The sequence below is a fragment of the Balearica regulorum genome, chromosome W, assembly GCF_011004875.1.
Source record: "Balearica regulorum gibbericeps isolate bBalReg1 chromosome W, bBalReg1.pri, whole genome shotgun sequence".
NCBI classification, from domain to species: domain Eukaryota; kingdom Metazoa; phylum Chordata; class Aves; order Gruiformes; family Gruidae; genus Balearica; species Balearica regulorum.
In genome coordinates, this window is record NC_046219.1 from 7682099 (window position 1) to 7703891 (window position 21793).

Genomic DNA, 21793 nt, shown 5'->3' on the forward strand with positions numbered 1-21793 from the left:
TAGCCACTAGTAAATCATCCACATATTGTAATAAAGTCCCTGTCTGAGATGGAGGAGTCCATGTTTCGAGTCCTCGGACCAACTGGTTCCCAAAGATAGTAGGGCTATTCTTAAGTCCTAGAGGTAACACCGTCCAAGTTAATTGTGTTTTTCTGCCTGTTTCAGGATTTTCTGACAGCTTCTGACTCTCTGCTGCCAAGGGCAGACAGAAAAATGCATCCTTCAGGTCCAGTACGGTAAACCAAATTTAGTCCTGTACTAGCCAATAATTCTTCCCATCCGGTTTCTTCACCGGTAAAATTGGGGTATTATACTCTGATTCACATTATATGACCAACCCGTATTCTATAAAGTTGAATATTAACCTTTTTAATTCCTTTTTGGCCTCTATTTTTAATGGGTATTATTTTGTCTTACCGGATTTGTTCCAGGTTTAAGGATAATTCTTATGGGTTTCGCTCTTCTGGATCTACCCGGGACCTCATTAGCCCGTGTCAAAAATGTCACTGTATTCTTCACCTCCTCGGGAATTCCTTTGTTAGTCTTAGGTTGCTCCTGCAACATAAAAACTCTTGCCTCAATGGCTTTAGATTCAGGGATTAATAATTGAACTTCCCCATCTTTAAAGGTGATCTGCATTTCCAATTTACTCAATAGGTGCCGTCCCAAGAGTGGTATAGGACATTCAGGCATATATAAAAATTGGTGAGTTATCCATTGTTTTCCGAGCTTAAAATTTAAAGGATGGAAAAGGCACACTGTTCCACTTTCCCTGTGGCACTCACAATGTTTACTGTATCATCGCTCAATTTTCTTTGATAAGTATTTAACAGAATAAGTTGCCCCGGTATTTGCAAGAAAATCTATTTTCCTTTTTCCCAGCTCTACTGTAGCCAGGGGTTCTGCTGGGGAGGTTTCCCCCGGTCCCCTTCAGGACCTAGTTCAGGGGAACTGAGGTTGAAAGGGAGCTGCTTATCGTGCCTCCTCCAGAACCTCTGGACTGATAGGAACAGGACCCCTAAAACGGTCCTTAAATTTCTGATAATCCCATTTTCAATGTCCCAGTTCTTTACAATAGACACACTGATGATCTCCTAAGGTATTCCTGGTATTTTGTGCTGGAGGGGTCTCGCCTCTCCCCCACAGTATTGCCGTCCTCCCCTGAAGTGAGTTTGCTGACGCTTCCTGCAGTGCAGCTCTCAGGTTACCCTCTCTTTCCCTGTCTCTCCCTGCCTGTCTCCGCTCTTTCATTTTCTTGTTGTTCTTTTCTAACTTCCTTCTACAAAACAACATCAATTGTAACATTGTATTATATTCCAAATTCTTATTCTTGGGCTGTTTTTTTAAAACTTCTCCACTCTGATTACTTCCCATTTTACTATCTCGCCAACCACAAACAATCTTTACTATTTCGGTAGCACACTCCTTTTTCTCAAGGGGTTCACACTTTACACTTAGCACACTCTATGTCTGTCCCAGATTGAATTCACAATTTCTGTTTATACCATAAACATTCAAAAATGATTATTGATTCACAATATTTTTGGGGTGTCAAAAGCAATATTCTGATTCCCACATTTATCAACAATTCTACTTCAGGGGCTGCATCATTCAGATTTTTAGTTAGTCTTTTAACACAGCAATAAAGGACATCCAAACTTACATGTCAATGCTACTATTAATCTAAATAATTACCCACAAGGGTATCATTAATCATTCGCTTCGTCCTTCTCCGGCTGTTTCCCTCGCGGGATAACAGAACCGCGGATCCGGACTCCACACTCGCTTCGTACGTGATTGTACGTCTCACACACTCACACAAATTCAAACACCTCAAGTTATACTTGAGAAAGAAAAAAAGAAAATTCTTGAAACTGTAACTGTTAAGCTCCTAAACAACCAATACCTCCAGACAGTTACTTTTCAAGTGCGTGTGTGTGTGTAACTGTAACTGTTAAACTCCTAGACAACCAATACCTCCAGACAGTTACTGTCCCAATGTATGCGAATAAGACGCTAGCAGTCCCGCATACGCTCAACCCTGCGTTATAACGTAACGACCTACGGGGAGCCACCAAACAACCGGTTCCAAAAACAGAGTAGTAACTGTTAAACTCCTAAACAACCAATACCTCCAGACAGTTACTTAAACAAATAAAAATAAAAGCAAAATATTTTAAAGAATACCTTTCAATAGATGGTCCTTGTCTGTCCCCGCAGTGATCCGATTGAGGAGAGGAGTCTCTCCGGAGAAATCCCCGGGGGTACCCAAGAGAGTCCCAATCTCAATGGGTCCTGCAGCCGGGCAGAGAGGGTCCCATCTGGGTCGCCAATCTGAATCAAAGAAATTCACTCAATAGCCAATGTGACTATTAAGCAGGTATCCTTTATTGCAGCGCTGGGAGTCGCACCGGGATATTTCCAGGAACGTGCGTCTCGACGAGAAACAAATTGTTCGTGATTTATATTACAAAAGAGTTTACATATTCATTAGGTTTCTGATACATTTAATACATATTCATTATTATTCCGGGAACTCCTGAATATATGCTAATGTCCTGATACGCCTGCGCAGTTTCTTTCTCAGGTGGTCGTCAGGGGTCGTCCTCCTCAAATCTTCCTCTTTCTCCTCTTCTTCAGTGTACAGAGTTGGGTGACCTCTTCTTCATTATCCCCGTTTTGCAAGCTCAGCAACCTTGTTATCCGTCCTGCCCAGATGGTCCCAGGCTTGTTGGCATGTTGGGCCTCCCTTTATCAGGTTGCCTCAAACTTTGTGTCTTTTCTAGTTCATACCCAAGGACTATTCCCTAATTTACGGCTTCTCTTATCCTGCTTCTGCATTCCAACTATTTTATTAATTGTTTTCTTTTGTACTGGAGCATGAGACAGGCGAAGCCTGAGTTTGTGGGGCCTGACTCAAGTATTGCCAAGTTATATTCTTTTTTTTTTTTTTTTAAATTGTTTTACGCTAATTGGATTCCCCTATTCAGGATCTTTGCCCAGGAGCTAGTGGGGCTCATCAACAGAGCTTTAAACTGGGCTCGAAGGGGGAGGGGGATAACATCAGGCTTGCCTGCAACAAGTTGTGGGACGACGTGCCCAGGTTGGAGGGACAGGGCACTGACGAGGGCCCTCAGCCTACTGCTCAGAGATGTGCTGGATGCACTACAACATGCTCGAAGCCTAGTGGAGATGAGCCAGGGGCTCCGGATGCAACAGGAACCAACAGGGTAACACTGGGAAGATACATCAAAAGAATTCCAGTCACTCCAGCCAATAAGTCAGCCTCATTGGGGGCACAAGTGAAATGCCTCTACACGAACGCATGGAGCATGGGGAATAAACAAGAGGAGCTGGAGACGTGTGCGTGCCTGCAAGGCTATGACCTTACTGGCATTACGGAGATGTGGTGGGATAGCTCCTATGACTGGAGTGTTGGGATGGAAGGGTACAGGCTTCATAGGAAGGAGAGGCAGGGGAAAAGAGAAGGGGGTGTTGCCCTCTATCGCTATGACCAGCTGGAGTGCATGGAGCTCCACCTGGGGATGGATGAGGAGCTGACTGAGAGCCTATGGGTCAGGATTAAGGGGAGGGCTGGGACAGGGGACATCATAGTGGGGGTCTGCTACAGGCCACCTGACCAGAGAGACCGAGCAGATGACGCCCTCTATAGGCAGATAGGAGCAGCCTTACGTTCACAAGCCCTGGTCCTTATGGGGGACTTCAACCACCCCGACATCTGTTGGAGGGACAACACAGCAGAGCGCAAGCAATCCAGGAAGTTCCTGGAATGTGTTGATGACAACTTTCTCCTCACCAAGTGATAGGGGAGCCCACGAGGAGAGGTGCCATGCTGGACCTTATTCTCACCAATAAGGAGGGCCTGGTAGGGGACGTCAAGCTCAAGGGCAGCCTTGGCTGCAGTGCCCACGAAATGGTGGAATTCAGGATCCTCAGGGCAGCGAGGAGGGCGCACAGCAAGCTCACTACCCTGGAGTTCAGGAGAGCAGACTTTGGCCTCTTCAGGGATCTGCTTGGTAGAATACCATGGGACAAAGCCCTGGAGGGAAGAGGGGCCCAAGACAGCTGGCTAATATTCAAGGGTCACCTCCTCCAAGCTCAGGAGCGATGCATCCCAACCAAGAGGAAGTCAAGCAAAAACACCCAGAGGCCCCCATGGATGAACAAGGAGCTCCTGGACAAAGTCAAACATAAAAAGGAAGCCTACAGAGAGTGGAAGCAAGGGCAGGTAGCCTGGGAAGAATACAGAGAAACTGTCTGAGCAGCCAGGGATCAGGTTAGGAAAGCCAAAGCCCTGACAGAAATTAGTCTGGCCAGGGATGTCAAGGACAACAAGAAAAACTTCTATAGGTATGTTAGTGATAAAAGGAGGACGAGGGAAAACGTGGGTCCCCTCCGGAATGAAACGGGTGACCTGGTTACCCAGGATATGGAGAAGGCTGAGGTACTCAACGACTTCTTTGCCTCAGTCTTCACTGGCAAATGCTTGAGCCACACTGCCCAGGTTGCAGAAGGCAGGGACTGGGAGAATGAGGAACCGCCCACTGTAGGAGAAGATCAGGTTTGAGAATATCTAAGGAATCTGAAGGTGCACAATTCCATGGGACCTGATGAGATGCATCTACAGGTCTTGAGGGAACTGGCAGATGAAGTGGCCAGGCCACTCTCCATCATATTTGAGAAGTCCTGGCAGTCCTGCAAAGTTCCCACCGACTGGAAGAGGGGAAACATAGCCCCCATTTTTAAGAAGGGAAAAAAGGAAGACCCAGGGAACTACAGGCCGGTCAGTCTCACCTCCGTGCCTGGCAAGATCATGGAGCAGACCCTCCTGGAGACTATGCTCAGGCACATGGAAGATAAGGAGGTGATTGGTGACAGCCACCAGGGCTTCACTAGGGGCAAATCGTGCCTGACAAATTTGGTGGCCTTCTAGGATGGGGTTACAGTGTTGGTGGACAAGGGAAGAGTGACAGACGTCATCTACCTGGACTTGTGCAAGGCATTTGACACTGTCCTGCACGACATCCTTGTCTCTAAACTGGGGAGACATGGATTCGATGGATGGACCACTGGGTGGATAAGGAATTAGCTGGATGGTCGCACTCAAAGAGTTGCAGTCAACAGCTCAATGTCCAAGTGGAGAACGGTGACGAGTGGTGTTCCTCAGGGGTTGGTACTGGGACCGGCACTGTTTAACATCTTTGTCGGCAACATGGACAGTGGGATCGAGTGCACCCTCAGCAAGTTTGCCGACGACACCAAGCTGTGTGGTGTGGTCGACACGCTGGAGGGAAGGGATGCCATCCAGAGGGACCTTGACAGGCTGGAGAGGTGGGCCCATGCGAACCGCATGAAGTTCAACAAGGCCAAGTGCAAGGTCCTGCACATGGGTCGGGGCAATCCCAAGCACGACTATAGGCTGGGTGAGGAATGGATTGAAAGTAGCCCCGAGGAGAAGGACTTGGGGGTATTGATTGATGAGAAGCTCAGCATGAGCTGGCAGTGTGCGCTTGCAGCCCAGAAAGCCAACTGTGTCCTGGGCTGCATCAAAAGAGGTGTGACCAGCAGGTCGAGGGAGGTGATTCTGCCCCTCTGCTCTGCTCTGGTGAGACCCCACCTGGAGTACTGCATCCAGCTCTGGGGGCCCCAGTACAGGAGAGACATGGAGCTGTTGGAGCGAGTCCAGAGGAGGGCCACGAAGCTGATCAGAGGGCTGGAGCACCTCTCCTATGAGGACAGGCTGAGAGAGTTGGGATTGTTCAGCCTGGAGAAAAGAAAGCTCTGGGGAGATCTATTTGTGACCTTCCAGTACCTGAAGGGGGCCTACAGGAAAGCTGGGGAGGGACTGTTTATGAGGGAGTGTAGTGACAGGACAAGGGGTAATGGGTTTAAGCTGAAGGAGGGTGGATTTAGATTAGATGTTAGGAATAAATTCTTTACTGTGAGGGTGGTGAGGCACTGGAACAGGTTGCCCAGAGAGGTTGTGGAGGTCCCCTCCCTGGAAGTGTTTAAGGCCAGGTTGGATGGGGCTTTGGGCAATGTGGTCTAGTGGAGGGTGTCCCTGCCCGCAGCAGGGGGGGGTTGGAACTAGATGATCTTTGAGGCCCCTTCCAACCCAAACCATTCTATGATTCTATGAAATAAATAACAGTATTGTTAAACATAGTGGACTTATTTATAAATGTGATGAACCGTATGTTTTGTTGGTAAAGATCAAACCATTTTCATCCAAAGCCTCGTAAGAAACTGAACAAAGCAACTAATGATCCTGAACAGGAAATATCAATTGGAGTTACTTTCAGGGACTGGTAAGGGTTTAAAGGGCTTTTCACTTCGTTGTATGCTGAAATCAGGGGCAGGTCGATACTAACCTGACATACCATTTTCTGTTGCTGTTCAGTGGCTCATGTAAAATGGCATTTTTTAGCATTTTGTCCATTTCTCAGTAAACAGATTATCATAATAAAACACGATCCCAGCTTAGTTGGTGGCAGTCCCAGTAGAGAAGCCAGGGATTAAATGGGCATGAAAACAAAACTACCTCTGTCCTTAGACGTGGTCTCTGCAGAACACAATTAAGGAGCATATGGTGAGCAGCATGTGCAAATCCACCCTGCTGTCAGCTTTGTGTGCTGTTTTGTGTCTGAGCAGATCTTCAGGTTCCAGGACTGTTAAAATGACATATCGCATATGCAATAGGTTATCAAATACCTATTTCAAACAAGTAAATTAAACAGAAAAACATTTCCATCAATGTACTGTTGAGATCTAACAAACATGAATATCGAAGTTGTATGACCTACAATAAACCCGTTGTCTGCTTTTCAAACATACTTGTATGTTACCTTGTTACAGTTAACAGCATTTTCAATAACATAATGTTGTACCGAAGGGTTGAAATATTTAAAGAGAAAATACAACTGTATTCTGGGGTTTATGTGAAACAGTGTGAGTATATATGTGGCATTACTTTAATTGTTGCTTGCATCATAGTTGAATATAACATATTCAAACATTATGTTTGTGTGGTTAGTTTTTTTTTTTCCCCAGGTGTGTTTGTTCTCCCAGTTCCTGGTAACTGAAAGTTAGGGAGCATAAGGCACAATGGAGTGGCAGCTGCTGGGATGGCCATGAATGTAAGAAATCAAACACCTGATATGTGATCAATCATTTCAGCAATTTGGACATAATATGTGTAATTATTAAATTAAGAAGCTGAGCTACTTATGCCCACAGAAGCATTTGTCATTTGGGATTGAATTTGTCTGGGCAACTTACGTGCCCCTGCAGAAGACAAAATATGTCAAAAACACGAGGGGAAAACAGTGACACCTGTACCCTAGAGCAGGGGTCCCAGTCCCATGTGGTTATCGGGCCAGGAAGGGCCCCCGCAGGCACTCACCGCAGCTCAGCTCGGCCCGGCCCACGGACAGGCCTCATCCCAGTCCCCGGCCCGGGCCGCATGTCGGGCAGAGGCAAAAGAGCCTGTTATGGGGCCCCAGGACTCATCCCCTCTGCAGCACGCCACTCCCACCTCTCCCTGTCACCTCTCCCGGCCCCTCCCACTCTCACAACCTGCCCCGCCCCTGCCCTTTGCCCCCCGGCCCCTGCCCCCACCTCGACCTATTCCTCCACAGCGCGCTCCTCGCCCCCCGCTGAGCGCCATTGGCTGCGATGGCCTGTCTCTCACGACGTCCCTGGTTCAGGATTGTTTGCCGGTCCCGCGGCTTCGGCTTCCGCTCCGCCCCCCCCCCTGCGGTACCTCCCCCAGCCTGGGCGGCGGTGCGCGCTGTGACTTCTTATCGTCTCCATTCCTTCCCCACTAAAGCATTTCTTTGCTCCATAGTTCCGCTGTTTCCCCGGCTTCCCGCTGAGGCTGGGGCGGGAGGCTGTAAGCGGAGGGAGAAGGGGGAAGTGCGTGAAAGGAGGTGGGGAGAGAGAGGGCGGCAGTGGGCGGGCAGGTGAGGCAGGCGGCCATCCTGTTCTCCTCGTGCCCGCGGCGGCCGCCGTTCTCGGGCAGCGCGGCTCGGAGTGAGGAGTTGAAGCGGAGTTGCGACGCTGAGCGCGCCAGGGAGGCAGAGTGGGCGAGGGGCGGTGGCGGCGAAGGGCACTGCGGTCTCGCCACCGGGCATCGTTTCTGTCGGGCGGTCGCGGAGCAGACCCCGGCGGCGCCGCCGGCAGAGGCTGGGAGGAGCCCGGCTCTGCTGACGTCCTTCCTTAGCGCATACGCACGTCGCGCGCTCTGCAAGCGCTGTCGTCTTCGTCGAAAGCTGTTGCATTTTTTTTTTTCCTCTCCTCTCCCCCCCCCTTTCCTTCTTAACAAGAAGAAAACTCGATTGGATTTAATATATTTCCTTGGGGTTGGAAGAAACTCCTGCCTGCTGAATCTGGTTTTAGGCGCCCGACAGACAAGGTAAATTAAATGGTAAAGGCTTGGGGAGCAGCAGCATCAACAGAAAAATCCTCCCTCTGCTGAAGGCGGTGGGGAAAAAGGAGTTCATGCTTCATTTCTATATCCTGGTTTTGGCCTTTATTTTTCTGTGTTTTCTGCCTTGCGTAGTTTTAGTTGTCCTTTGTGTTTCTCCCCCTCTTGCCGAAATGCTGTTCGTGTTGAGGTTGAAGAAGGAACCTGGGGAGGTCGAAAGTTTTTAAGCTCCTTAGACACAGAAGTCTCTTTGTTAGCATTGAACCGAAACTGCTCGACTCCGTGACTGTGCTTCTTCAGTTTCTTCCCTTCCAAAACGATTGCATGATTAGCCATGCAAGTATAATTAAGTTCTCAGGAAATAAGAAAGTTTTCTAAAGGAGGTAATCTCTTTCATTTAATAAAAAGATATTGAGGCTTGGTGCTCCTATATCTGTTGTTTCTTGTTTGTCTTTCACCTTGTTTTCTGGAATATCGGTCAGTGTGTAGCTGGTCGTCTTCAAGATAGCTGTTAAATTTCTTTATAAAATGTGCCCTTGTAGTCTTCTGTAAATGTCGTAGTTCTTCCCCTTGATTGCTGCCACCACCTCTCTTCCTCCCCTCTGCTCCCTCTATCTTCAAGAAGATGAGTTGGATTACATATTTTCAGCTTGTATAGGAGAGGTCGGTATTGCATTTTGATCCTTGCACAAGTTTATCTTAAGAACTTCAATTTAAAAAAAAAAAAGCTAGCTTATTAAAAGTATGTATAGTTGAACCTCTGAGTTAACATAGCCTTGTTTGGTGACTGCGTTCTCCTTTATCCTTTTTTAAAGTTCTGTTTGAAGCCATTGGAGGGGAAACTAAATGCAAAGATTTGGTGTAAGGTTTTGCACTGATGGTGCTTGTTATGTTATGCCAACTAACTAGTTGCATGTAATGAAAGCAGTATTGCTCACCGCAGATTCATTTCACATGTCTCAGAGGCAATTATTGGTTAATTCTTTCATGAAGGCAAGGAATTTCTCATATTGTGAACATTCAAAATGAGCCAGAAGCCACAGCTCTGTGCTAGCTCATTTAAGTTTTTGTTCTTGTTTGACAAACTCAAAAGCAGCGTGTTGGTCAGATAGAACGTGCATGCTTCGGTCTCTCAAGTGTCTGAGATGTGTTGGTATTTTGTGAGGCTTGGATAAAGCTATTTCTATGCAAAAAACTTTTAACACTCCTACATATGTAGTTCTTTAACAGCACCAAGTAATGTAGTTTGAGGAAAAAGTTATTAATCCAGCTCCATCTGTCTGATATAGTGTGAGGGAAAATGTTAACATTTAACTGACCTAAAGTGGCTTCTGTGGCTGATAAGTAAATTATTTGGCTTGCAATTTATAGACTTACCTTTCCAGGCAGTGATAAAGGTTATTCTTAGTAGGTGTCTGAAAGGACTGACCAAAATAAATGGTGGTGAACTTCAGTTTCCTTATGGCTGATGCTTGGCAGAAAAGCAATGAAGTCTAAATAGAGTAATCTTTTTTACAAAGAACAATTGCTTTCCACAGCAATGTTTCAGTCCCAATAATGACTTGAGATTCTTGGGGGAGAAATTGTAGCAATGCATGACAAATTTAGTTGTAAACAACTATGTTCTTAATGGATGCAATTTTGGTTTTTTTTAAGACCTTTTGTCTTTCTCATGATGCACTTGATATTTTTCAATGTTGTGTAGAAGAATAGATCCTTGTAGTGGAGCCACAACTTCTTACATCAGTGTTTTGTCACAATGGTAGCTATGGATAAGGCCATTTTTAATGATGCAAGTGTAATCCAGTACTGCTTTTGTAGCTAATAGTTATATCATAGAATGCCATTCATGTTGCTAACATAGTTTAGGAGTTATGAAGGAGTGTATTCTCGAGATCAGCCATCTCAACTAAAAATCAGGCTGACATCAATATTCGTATTATGAATAAAATTATTCATATTGTTTTGGGCCCCCTATGTTCTTCTGACCTCTGATGATCTGAGTTTTAACTAGGAATTCTGGCAATTACTTTTTTGGGGGAGTGCATGTAAAGCAGGGCATCAGGGGCTGTTTTTTAATGTATATAGACCATGCAATTTAGAAAACAAGATAATTAAGTAACCAAGAATCTTCTGATAAGAAATAGTTTCTTTTTTTTCCCCTTTCCACTTTAGTTTAAGCTGAACTGTTATGCATTGCAGATTTGCCTGCAGATAAATTCAGGCAATTACATGGAAAGTCTAGTTAATAGATGAGAACTTTTCTTGTGTATTGAAATACTGCATATTTACAGCAGTGCAGCTTGCTTGTTTAAAAACCTTTGGTATCTGTTGCAAATGGCTGCATAGTCTAAGGAGTGGTTTCCTGGCTGCATTGTACATGAAGTGCCAAACACATTGAGAGCAGTTTTGTTCTGGAATGTCAAAATACATTAAATTCTTTCAGGAAACAACGTATGTCAAATGAATAAAAATATCACACTTGTATGAAACAGAATGTAGTAGCTATGTTTTTCAAATCTGTTTTCTTTCCTGAATTAAGGTGTTAAAAAGGACTTCTTGTATTAATTATTGAGGATAGTATTAAATACCAATTGCTGACTTAACATACTTTCAGCATTTTCACCACTGTTTCCTCATACCCATTTTTCTTTTGATTAATATATGCCATAGACTGAAATTGAAACAAGGAGGCTATCAATAAGGGTACTGTATAGGAAGAGAGTATTATGTTTTCCTCCTGGGCCTGTGCACAGCATACAGGTGTTTGGTATGGGGGCTGGTTTTGTTTTAGGGGTTTTTTGGGGGTTGTGGTGGTTTGGGGGGGGGTTTATGGGATTTTTTTTTTGGTGGGTTTTTTGTGTGGTTTTTGGTGTGTGTATGGGTGTGTTAAGTTTTTTTTTTTTTTTAAGGCTAGTAGCTTATGTATGTCTTTACATCCCTAAGAGTTGTATGTAATTGCTTGATATAGTAGATAGAAAACCAGGGTTGTTTAAAAATGAACAGTGAAGGATGTTGCTTCTGCCCAAACTGTAATTCCAGTAAGTTCTCAAGACAGGAAGTTGGAATGCTTACAACTAATAGCTCCAAATATTGCAGGATTTTATTATGATAAAGAAACAAGTCCAGGGCAGAGCGTGTTTTGTTGCATGTTACTTCCTTGTTTGCAAAGATGATGGTAGTTGTTTTGATTCCTCCTAGTTGGAAGGCAAAGATATTAAAAATTGCATTGACAGAAAAATATATATTTCTCTAGAAGCTGTAATTCTATCGGATCAGTTTCTAACTAATATTTTGCATAGATTTTTCTTATCTGAAATAATTTGAAAGCCTTGATTTTATAGCTCTCTTAAACCCAGAGGAACAAGTTTATATTTTTAAAGCAATTTTGCTTCTTGTTCTTTCTGAATCTTTTTTCTCTTCTATCACTATGATTAGACATACAGATAAAAATCAACTTCAGTGAATTATCTTACATAAGGTCCTTAGAGTTGTTCTGTCTTGTGTAAGAAGTGATAGGTCCCTGAAAGAGGAGGGAATGAAGGCAAGTGTTTTCTTTTTCTGGCTGTGGAAGGCATAGATGAATTAAACATCTAATAACAAAGTAGCTTTATCTGAAATCTGGCTGTAGTAGAGGCCATAATTATTGGCATTTCTATGCTTTATTTTGGTGATATTAAGAGCTTGGATGTGAAGCATAGTGGAAGCTTGATGTGTTCCTGCCTCCTGGATTGAAAGAGGAGATGCTGGTGTTTCTTTTTCTGTTTTAAATTCTATTCTTCCTGCTCCCTGAAATTTTTAGCTGTTCCACGGTAATGATACCACCAACTAAGGATGTGCTCATCTGCTGAGAGATGAAGTGTATGGTCCAAAACAACTTCTGGAGTTGTTTGTTTGTGTCTAGGTCCATATCAGCTGGGTTCTCATGTGCTTTCATGTTTGTTCTGGCAGTCCACCTGTCTTCCCCAATTGTGGTTGTGGTGGGTTGACCCTGGCTGAGGGCCAGGTGCCCACCAGAGCCGCTCTATCACTCCCCTCTTTCATTAGACAGGGGAGAAAAGGTACAATGAAAAAAAAACTTATGGGTCGAGATAAGGACAGGGAGAGATCATTCTCTAATTATCATCACGAGCAAAACAGACCGAACTTAGAGAGGGAATTCATCTTATTTATTACTAAGCAAAACAGAGCAGAGGAATGAGAAATAAAACCAAATCTTAAAAAAACACCTCCCCCCACCCCTCCCATCTTCCCAGGCTCAACTTCACTCCCGGCTTCAACCTCCGCCCCCCTTCAGTGGCACAGGGGGACAGGGAGTGGGGGTTACGGTCAGTTCCTCACGCGGTGTTTCTGCCGCCTCTTCATCCTCAGGGGGAGGACTCATCGTTCCCCCGCTCCAGTGTGGGGTCCCTCTCACGGGAGACAGTCCTTCATGGCCTTCTCCAACGTGAGTCTCCTCCACGGGGTGCAGACCTTCAGGAGCAAACTGCTCCAGTGTGGGTCCCCCACGGGGTCACAAGTCCTGCCAGCAAACCTGCTCTGGCGTGGGCTCCTCTCTCCACGGATCCACAGGTCCTGCCAGGAGCTTGCTCCAGCGCGGGCTTCCCACGGGGCCACAGCCTCCTTCAGGTGCCTCCACCTGCTCCGGCGTGGGGTCCTCCACGGGCTGCAGGTGGAATCGCTACACCCCCTCATCCTCCCTCCATGGGCTGCAGGGGGACAGCCTGCTTCACCATGGTCTTCACCATGGGCTGCAGGGGGATCTCTGCTCCGGCGCCTGGAGCACCTCCTCCCCCTACCTCCTCCCCCTCCTTCTGCACTGACCTTGGTGTCTGCAGAGTTTCTTACATCTTCTCACTCCTCTCTCTGGCTGCAAAAGCGCTCTCTAACTGTTTTTGTCTTTCTTAAATATGTTATCACAGAGGTGCTGATTGGCTTGGCCTTGGCCAGCGGCGGGTCCATCTTGGAGCCTGCTGGCATTGGCTCTGTCAGACACAGGGGAAGCTTCTAGCAGCTTCTCACAGAAGCCACCCCCGTAGCCCCCCCGCTACCAAAACCTTGCCACGCAAAACCAACACAGTGGTGTATGTTAGTTTGTCTGGTCTCAGCTGCCTTTGGAATAGTTATGGGAGAACCTATAGAAAATGTGTTCAGGAATAAAGGAGCTGTCATCCTCAGCCTTAATTCTTCTGTGAAGTGTGGCATCTGTCTTCATTCTAGTAACTGAATTTTGTGTTTCATGAGTGAGTAGTGGCCCTGTTAGCCAAAGGGAGGCCTGACCTGCTCAAGCATGATTCGTTCCAGTGTTTCTACTTATCTCCCAGGTATCAGCGGCTACAGCTCTGTTACAGATATTGAATTGTAAGAAGTACCAGAAATAGTAGCATGGAGAAATGTTCTGTCAGATCTATGCTTTCCTTCTGTCCTTTTGTGTTTCTAAAATGTACTTCCATTGCACTGTAGCAAGAGGGTGTCATGTCCCCCCCCTCCTCCCACCTTAGAGAAATAACAGATACCTCTACCTCTAGAGCCTATCCTGGTTTTCTAACACTTTCAGTGTGAAATATCAAAAGTTAAAAAATTATTCCCAGTTCAGTCTTTGTCCTCACTAGTGACAGGAATTCACTTTCAAATGAACTTGGAAAGTAGTTCACAGATCAGTGTTCAGGTTGGATTTGCTACTATCATAGTGTTAATGCAGTTTCACAAAACCCAATCATAACACAAAGTGGTTTTTTGCTGTTCAGAACCTGTTAAAGGAGACAAACCGCAGTTTATTTGCAGCAGTTATGTTGTCTTTTTCTCACTGTTTGACCAACTTACACTCTCATGAAAGCTCTTGCTACGTTTGGCTTATAAGACAAGTAAGGCTATGGAGTCTACTGAGGGTTTTGGGTTTTTATTGTTTTAGGGATTTGATTTTGTGGTTTTGGTTGTGTGGGTGTTTTGCATTCCCCCCCCCAAGTTCTTTCCAGATTTTCTGCTAACATCTTTCTGTGCTGTTGATAGCATTCTAGAAACAACTTCTTGGATTTACCCAGTATCTCTCTTGTTACCTCTCCATTAAACAGTTGTCTTGATACTTTTTTTTTTTAAGGTACTTAAATTCCACTCTGTGATTTAATTAACCATGACATATAATTGATGTGACTTTTAAAAGCATATTAGCTGTCATGCTTTGTTTCATCCTTTCTTGTGGTTTCTTCTTGAATGTGTCCCTTAGGCTCTCCAAGACATTAATAATGTTCATTTGGGAGCAAGCCAGAAGACAGTGTCATGGGGGGGGGGAAAAAAAGCTGTTTTCATTTCTTCCTATCAGGATTTAGCATTAAGTGTGGTTTTGTTCTATGTGCGTCGTTTTTTTTTTAGGTGTGTGTGATGTGGGTGGCTCTTAATCAATTAGTAGGAGGGACAGTAGAAGAGGAATTTGGATTAGAAGCTTGTGTGTACTACAGAGAGACTGGTTTCTTCCATACCAATTATTAGACTTGCTTTATGCCTGAACACCTAAAGGTTAACAGGAATTGTTTTATTACACAGACTTCATATGGGAGAAATCATCTTTCTTTTTAACATTGGAAATAGGGTGCATCCTGCTCTAAGTAATGGGCATCATCTGCTATAAATGACCATGAGCACTTCTTAACAGGACACCTTGTATTGGTCAGCTTGGAATTTAAGAGTGTAGTGGTTTGTTTTTTTGGTTTTTTTTTTAGTTAAAAGAAAGTGTAAAAAATATTTAAACTCACCATGTTGGGGATGCTGGTCTGTTTTGTATACTGTATTCCCATTCCCTCAAGCCTTTTATAAATGTAAAGCATTGCTTTGTAGGCAGGTAATTGACTTCTTGTTGCAAAATTATGCACAGCACTTGCCGAGCAAGGGTGTCTTCCAGTTAAGATGACCACATCCTGTAAATATTTCTTTCAGTTCTGAACTCAACGTAGAACATGAAGTGCTGACATAATCACAGTCTGGACCATAACTATTTACTGACCTGACTGAGTGTCTTCACTGCTGCTTGGTTGCCTGAAGTACCTGCAGGACTGAGATATTTGGCATGGTTAACTTTTTAAATTGTTCTCCTCTTCCCCAAACTCCTTGTCTTCACTGGTTGATTTTTTTCAGAAAAAACCCATCAAAACTATCAACCCAGGGCAGACTAAAATATAGAAGCTGACCCACATGAATAAATTTTGCTACCTGAATGTGCTGTTGTGAGCATTAAACTATGCTTGCATATGTTTTGATACATCTTTTTTGATACTAAGAGAAAAATCATAGAATCTTAAGGTTGGAAAAGACCTCTAAGATCATCAAGTTCAACCATTAAATATCAATAATAAGTTATCACCTTTAATTTAAAGGAGTCTTAATTTAGAAAGACTGTGACTGAATATATAGCCTTAGAATCTCCTTCAACAGTAGGCAGTATGCTTCCTGTGTGGGTCCTTTGCTTCATTTGTGAAGACTTGGTACTGAAGGTCAGTAAGTGAGTTGATTAGCAAGCTGATCTAATTAGAAGAAAAAAAAATCCTCCCAATATCTTGCAGGGTTAATCTTTTTGGGTCAGTTACTGATCACACTCATGGTGTGTTTAGGCAAACCTGAGATTTAACAAAAGACAAGTGTAAGTAGGGGAAAGCAGGGCTTGTTCTTTCTTTAGCAGTCTCTAGTTTGGATTAAGCACAACAGGAATTCACTTGCTTTTTGAGTTCCAGTTGCTGGGTTAGAATATTCTTACTTGATCACAGTAAATCTAAATTTTGTTCTGTTCTTCATCACTGATTTATTCCTCAATAATCCTTCCATAAAAGTCAAAAGTGCAGTTAAAAACTGGAATACTTAACCAGTTATGTCTCTTTTGGGGCAGATATAATGTGTGCCACTCTCTCTTTCCTGCTTTTTTGCCATATACAGGTTGACTTGTAGACTTTGGACAGTAGGCTGGGAATTTCATGCCTATCTCTACAATAGTTTATAACTGCTGTAGTGGTGGGAAATAACTAACCATGGTAAGAACTGAAATTGGAAAAGGAATGGTGAGCTGCTCAGTCCCTCATTGCTGAGGGCATCAAGTTCTGCTTTTCTTTTTTTCCCCCTGAAAGCTACCTTCCAGTGTACTTGCTCTTGAGACTTTTGTACCTAGTTTCTTTAGTTCCTAGGGATGTGTTTGCTTTATTTTTCATCATCTGGAGGGATCTCTTGATGGAAATGTGCAGGTCAACAGTGCTTGCATGTGGGATGCTCTGCTTTCAAGTTAGACCCCGAGGCTAGTGTGAATGGATAACTGACAAATGATGGCCAGTTGGTGTGATTAGTAAAGAAGTTCATATGTATTATCACTGGTGGAATGATGCAATTAGGAATATCTGTCACTGATAATATGGGGTGACATTATTATATTTGAATCTCAGATGGGCAATGTAGAACTGCCTTCATTCATGGAGGGATTAAAGGTGCAACATAATTTGGGGGACGGGGATGGAATAACAGAAGGCATTTAGCTTTATAATTCTAAAATCTGGGAAACTTATCACCCTGGTATGAAGGTGTTTTGTGACTGACATGGGGCCACATATGTTTGGTTGTCCTTCACTCATGAAGTGCAGGTAACAAAGCTTCTGATCCTACTCTCATCTTTCCCTGAAGGGCCAAGCCCATATGGTAGGGAGGAGGTGGTGGCATTGATTGGCAAGAGGTAGACAGAAACAATTTTTCTTGCTTTGATATCAGCATTTTAAGACTCTCTAATACTGTGCTTCTCTGAAGAGATTAGAGTGGGAGTGATGTGGAAAAGCACTAATGAGTTTTTGTCCTCTTTCTAATGGAGTGGGAGTATCCTGGTTCCTATAGTCTCAAGTAAAATTCATTTCTTGATCTGAGTTTACGTTGCTGTTCCCTGCAATGCATAAATGTTTGTCATGCAGTGACTCTAAGTTTTGTGTGGATTTTTTTTTCCTTCTTCAGTCACACCAGTATTGGCAACAATTGCTTCTGCAAGAGAAGCTTTGCTGTATGTTGCCTGCTTATTGGAGTATGTGTCAAATGGATAGTTTTGAAAACATCCTTAAGCAGATAAGCTATTTTTCATGCCAGTAACTGTTTATTTGTATGTCCTGCTCTTTAACTGCTTATCTTCTGGTTGATAAGTATTTCATGTAGCACATCACAGGAAATAGTGATTGCTGGAAGATAATTTCTTAGGGTGCAAGGATGCAAATAAAGCTCAGCAGAATATATTAAGTCCCAAATTATTTTGAATGCTATATTCAAGATAATTAATGTGTTTTTCTTTCAAACTGTGTAGTACAAGGATTAACCTATGCAGGATCTGGAGATAGTGAATTCTTTCCTTAAGGTAGTTTCCAAAAGGTGATCTGTATACTTGAGAGGAACTACTGTAATGATATTAAATTGTCTGGGACTGAAATTTTACCTTGTGAAACCAAGATAATGTGGTGCAGTCTTCCCCTCCCCGATTCAAAATATACTAGGATTTGTCTAAAAATGCATTCACAGTCTAGTTAAGAATTAAAAAATGAAGTGTCCATTGACCTTGTAAACAAGCATGAAATAATTGTATGTTTTCTCATGTTTCCCTTGTGTCTACTTCATTTGTGATAGTCTATCTGTAATAAGAATCTAGAGTGTGGTAAATTGCAATTGACTCTGAACCTGAGGGCATGTGTGTATATATATTTTTGACATAACTTCATGTTTGTATTCCTCCCTCCCCTTCCAAGCATGTATTTGGTTGAAATATGAACTGCATTCACTTTTTCTGTTTTGTAGTCATCTTCCTTCTGGGTTTTTCTCACTTAAAATGTGAAGTAGGTTTGGTTTTTGATCTAGTGTTTATTTGTTGTTTGTTGTTTTTTTTTTTCTTTTGGATGCTGTAGATAGTCTTGTCTCTCTTTGGGAAAGAGGCTTTTGAGAGAGTTGAGTCTATTTTCAGTGCTTCTGTCAAGTCTTAAAATACTGGGCAGAAAAGGTTCGTGAAAGATTACTGTATGCATATTTTTACATTGATTCTGCTGTGTGATTAGAAGTTGGACAGTGCTTTTTAAGTATATGTATTTATATATATCTTGAAATAAGAGGGGAAAATGGATATTTTAAGATCCAAAAAGCAGAGACGGAGCTGTTTCTGTTAAGATCATAAATTTTTTTTGTATCAGTCCTGATTCTTGGATGTGAACTGTGAGTCTTGCATGCTGAAATTGTAGCCAGTAGTGAAGCTGAGTTTAGTGAGATTAAGATATGCTGCTGAGGAGGGTGTCCTTCCTCCCTTCCCCTTGAGTCATTTACCTGGAAAAGAAACTAGGATCCAATGTCAAATTTGAGTGGTTTTTTTTTCCTTTTTAAACACAACCTAAACACATATGAAAAAAAAAAAAACCCACAAAAAACAACACCCAAAAAACCCCAACCCCCCAAAAGTTTAGCTACTCAATGGCAAGTACCTAAGCTCAAAAAGTACCTGCAAGTTGATGCCTTCTCCTGTCAATCACTTAGCTTCCAGCAAACTGTATTTCTGTATAACCAAACTATCTATTAACACTTTGAAGGACAGCAGTCAAGTATATTTAAGCACTTTTTTTTTTAAAGAGTAATAAATGTGTCAAAACAACTTCTTGTAATATGGATGTGCTGGGTTTGGCTAGGATAGAGTTTTAATTTTCTTCACAGTAGCTAGTATGGGGCTATGTTTTGGATTTGTGCTGAAAACAATGTTGATAATATAGAGATGTTTTTGTTGTTATTGCTGAGCAGTGCTTACACAGAGCCAAGGCCTCTTCTGCTTCTCACACCACCCTGCCAGTGAGTAGGCTAGGTGTGCACAAGAAGTTGGGAGGGGCCACAGCCTCCTTCAGGTGCCTCCATCTGCTCCAGCATGGGGCCCTCCACAGGCTGCAGGTGGAATCTCTACACCCCCTCATCCTCCCTCCATGGGCTGCAGGGGGACAGCCTGCCTCACCATGAACTTCTCCACAGGCTGCAGGGGGATCTCTGCTCTGGAGCACCTCCTCCCCTTCCTTCTGCACTGACCTTGGTGTCTGCAGAGTTTCTCACATCATCTCACTCCTCTCTCTGGCTGCAAAAACCTACCAATCTTTTTTTTTTTTTCCTCCTTTCCTTAAATATGTTATCCCAAAGGTGCTACGGCCATTGCTGATTGGCTTGGCCTTGGCCAGCAGCGGATCTGTCTTAGAGCCAGTGCCAGCCGGCTCCATAAGATGCAGGGGAAGCTTCTAGCAACTTCTCGCAGAAGCCACCCCCACCCCCCCACTACCAAAATCTTGCTACACAAACCCAAACCACCCCAACTGACAAAAGGATATTTCATACCGTATGACATCATGTTCAGTATATAAGGGGCTGGGGGAAGAGGAAGGTGTTTGGAGTGATGGCGTTTTTTCTTCCCAAGTAACCCTTATGTGTCATGGAGCCCTGCTTTCCTGGGGATGGCTGATCACCTGCCTGCCCATGGGAAGTGGTGAAGGAATTCCTTGCTTTGCTTCTGCGTGCAGCTTTTGCGTTACCTATTAAACTGTCTTTATCTCAACCCAAGAGTTTTCTCACTTTTACTTTTCTGATTCTCTACTCCATCCCACTGTGGGGGGAGTGAGCAAGCAGCTGTGTGGTATGGACGGAGGAATGTTCCAGTCCTTGGATCCAGTCATCTTTCATGTAGTGATCTGTGCAATTGTTCATATAACCCTACAGTTACTGCATTTTTTTTTCTTGCTACCTGGGATATAGTGAAAGGGTCAGTGATTGAAACACTAATGGAGGGTACTGCAGAATTGAAGACTTGCTGTAGAGGTAGTCACAAATTTGGACGTGTAATCTGGAGGACTCTGCATGTTCAGCAGTCCACTGTCTGTAAGGATGCCATTTAAATCTCAAATTGAACTGGAAATTTAACCTTCTGTGGAAGACTGAAAGACAAGGGGGAGAGAAGTTATTCAGCTGTTCTTAGTTAAGAGCCAAGAAAGCTGGTTTGGTCTTTACATTATAGAGCAGCAGTTCCTAAATGAGGTGAGTATGAAAGGAGTTGCTGGCCAGATATAAACTTAATTTAATATGATGTTTATGTTAATATTTTTAGTCATATAATTTTTTTAACCCAAGCAAGCTAGGAAAGTAGCAATACAGTCAACCCTAGCATCCTTCAGTTTCTAGCTATGCTGCCCATGGCACAGTGGGAAGATACAAGCAGTGTTTTGGAAAAGGTAGCTGAGATCTGTTAATCTTCTTATGGAGGTTTTAAAGTTTGCTAAAACTCAGTGTTCTGGAAGTAGTAGAAACCGTTATTTTAATGGTGATTCTCTTGCTGTTCTTTCTTAGAAGTTTTAGGAATCACAAAACCCAGTTTTAGTGTCTGCATATTGAATGCTTTCTGAAAAGAGTATGCTAATTTGAATCTGGTTCCTGAGGAATCTCTTTCAAGAAAGATTCCAGTTATCAACCTACCTAGATTTTAGACACAATTCTTTTTTTTTTTTTTTTTGAGATGTGTTTGCTGTTTTGAAAGCAGATGACAAAACCATCCTGTAATTTATCGTCCTCTTTCATCTGTATCTTGGTACCTCATTTGAATTGGCCCCAACAAATCTTGTCAAGATGAGGCTATGGATGTGTTCCATATACATCTTAAACTTACTGCATTATTCCAGCCTACTAGCCAGGACCATGTAATAAAACTTTGTGTCCTCAACATATAGAGTATATGGCAGTACTCCACAAAAGCTCACCAGGCAAAGTAAGTTTCTTGGAAATAGGTCCAACTATTTGTAAGCAAATGCCTCCACTCTTGCCAATGGCTGTGACTGCAGACTTTCAGTAAAACTTCATGTTAAGCTAAATGAAGGGCAGCTGGTAGGTCCAATTAAAATAATTGCAGCTTTTTTTAAAGCCTCATCTTTTGCAAGGAGTTGTATTTTTCCATGAGGGCTGTGGGAGTATTTGTAACAGTGTGGGTGGTACAGATTCTTTTTCAGAGAACATGCTTCAGACTCACCAGAACAGCAGTGCTTTAAGAGAAAGTCATCTAGTTGAGGTCCTGCGTGTAATTCTTGTTGGCTTTAGTTGATTTTGTTAGATTGATAATAAAACTCCATTCATACCAGTAACAGAAAAGGAGCTGTTTTGAACTCAAGCTTGCTAGCAATGTGTATGTTTTATTTTTGGCTGGCATAGAAGGATGAGATGATAATCAGTTCTACCTCTTTTGTGTTTTAGTACACTGCTTTCTGTTTGCATTACTTTGAGATTTGGCAGAGGACAAAAATGAGTAATTGTAGAATGGTGGTTGTGGTCGTAAGTTAGAAATTGCCACTT

The 21793-nt window shown here is 43.3% G+C and overlaps 1 protein-coding gene across 16 annotated transcripts in view; it reads left to right on the forward strand.

Moving 5' to 3' along the window:
* Nucleotides 1-7779: 7779 nt before the first annotated feature.
* LOC142599150 (erbin-like) overlaps nucleotides 7780-21793 on the forward strand; it is a 157486-nt gene continuing 143472 nt past the window's right edge. For 13 of the 16 annotated variants that reach the window (XM_075738855.1, XM_075738870.1, XM_075738864.1 and 10 more), the window contains exon 1: nucleotides 7780-8434. The gene's annotated coding sequence lies outside the window, so the exon portion shown is untranslated. The remainder of the gene's footprint in view (nucleotides 8435-21793) is intronic. The other 3 variants (XM_075738871.1, XM_075738873.1, XM_075738872.1) reach the window with 1 other exon arrangement.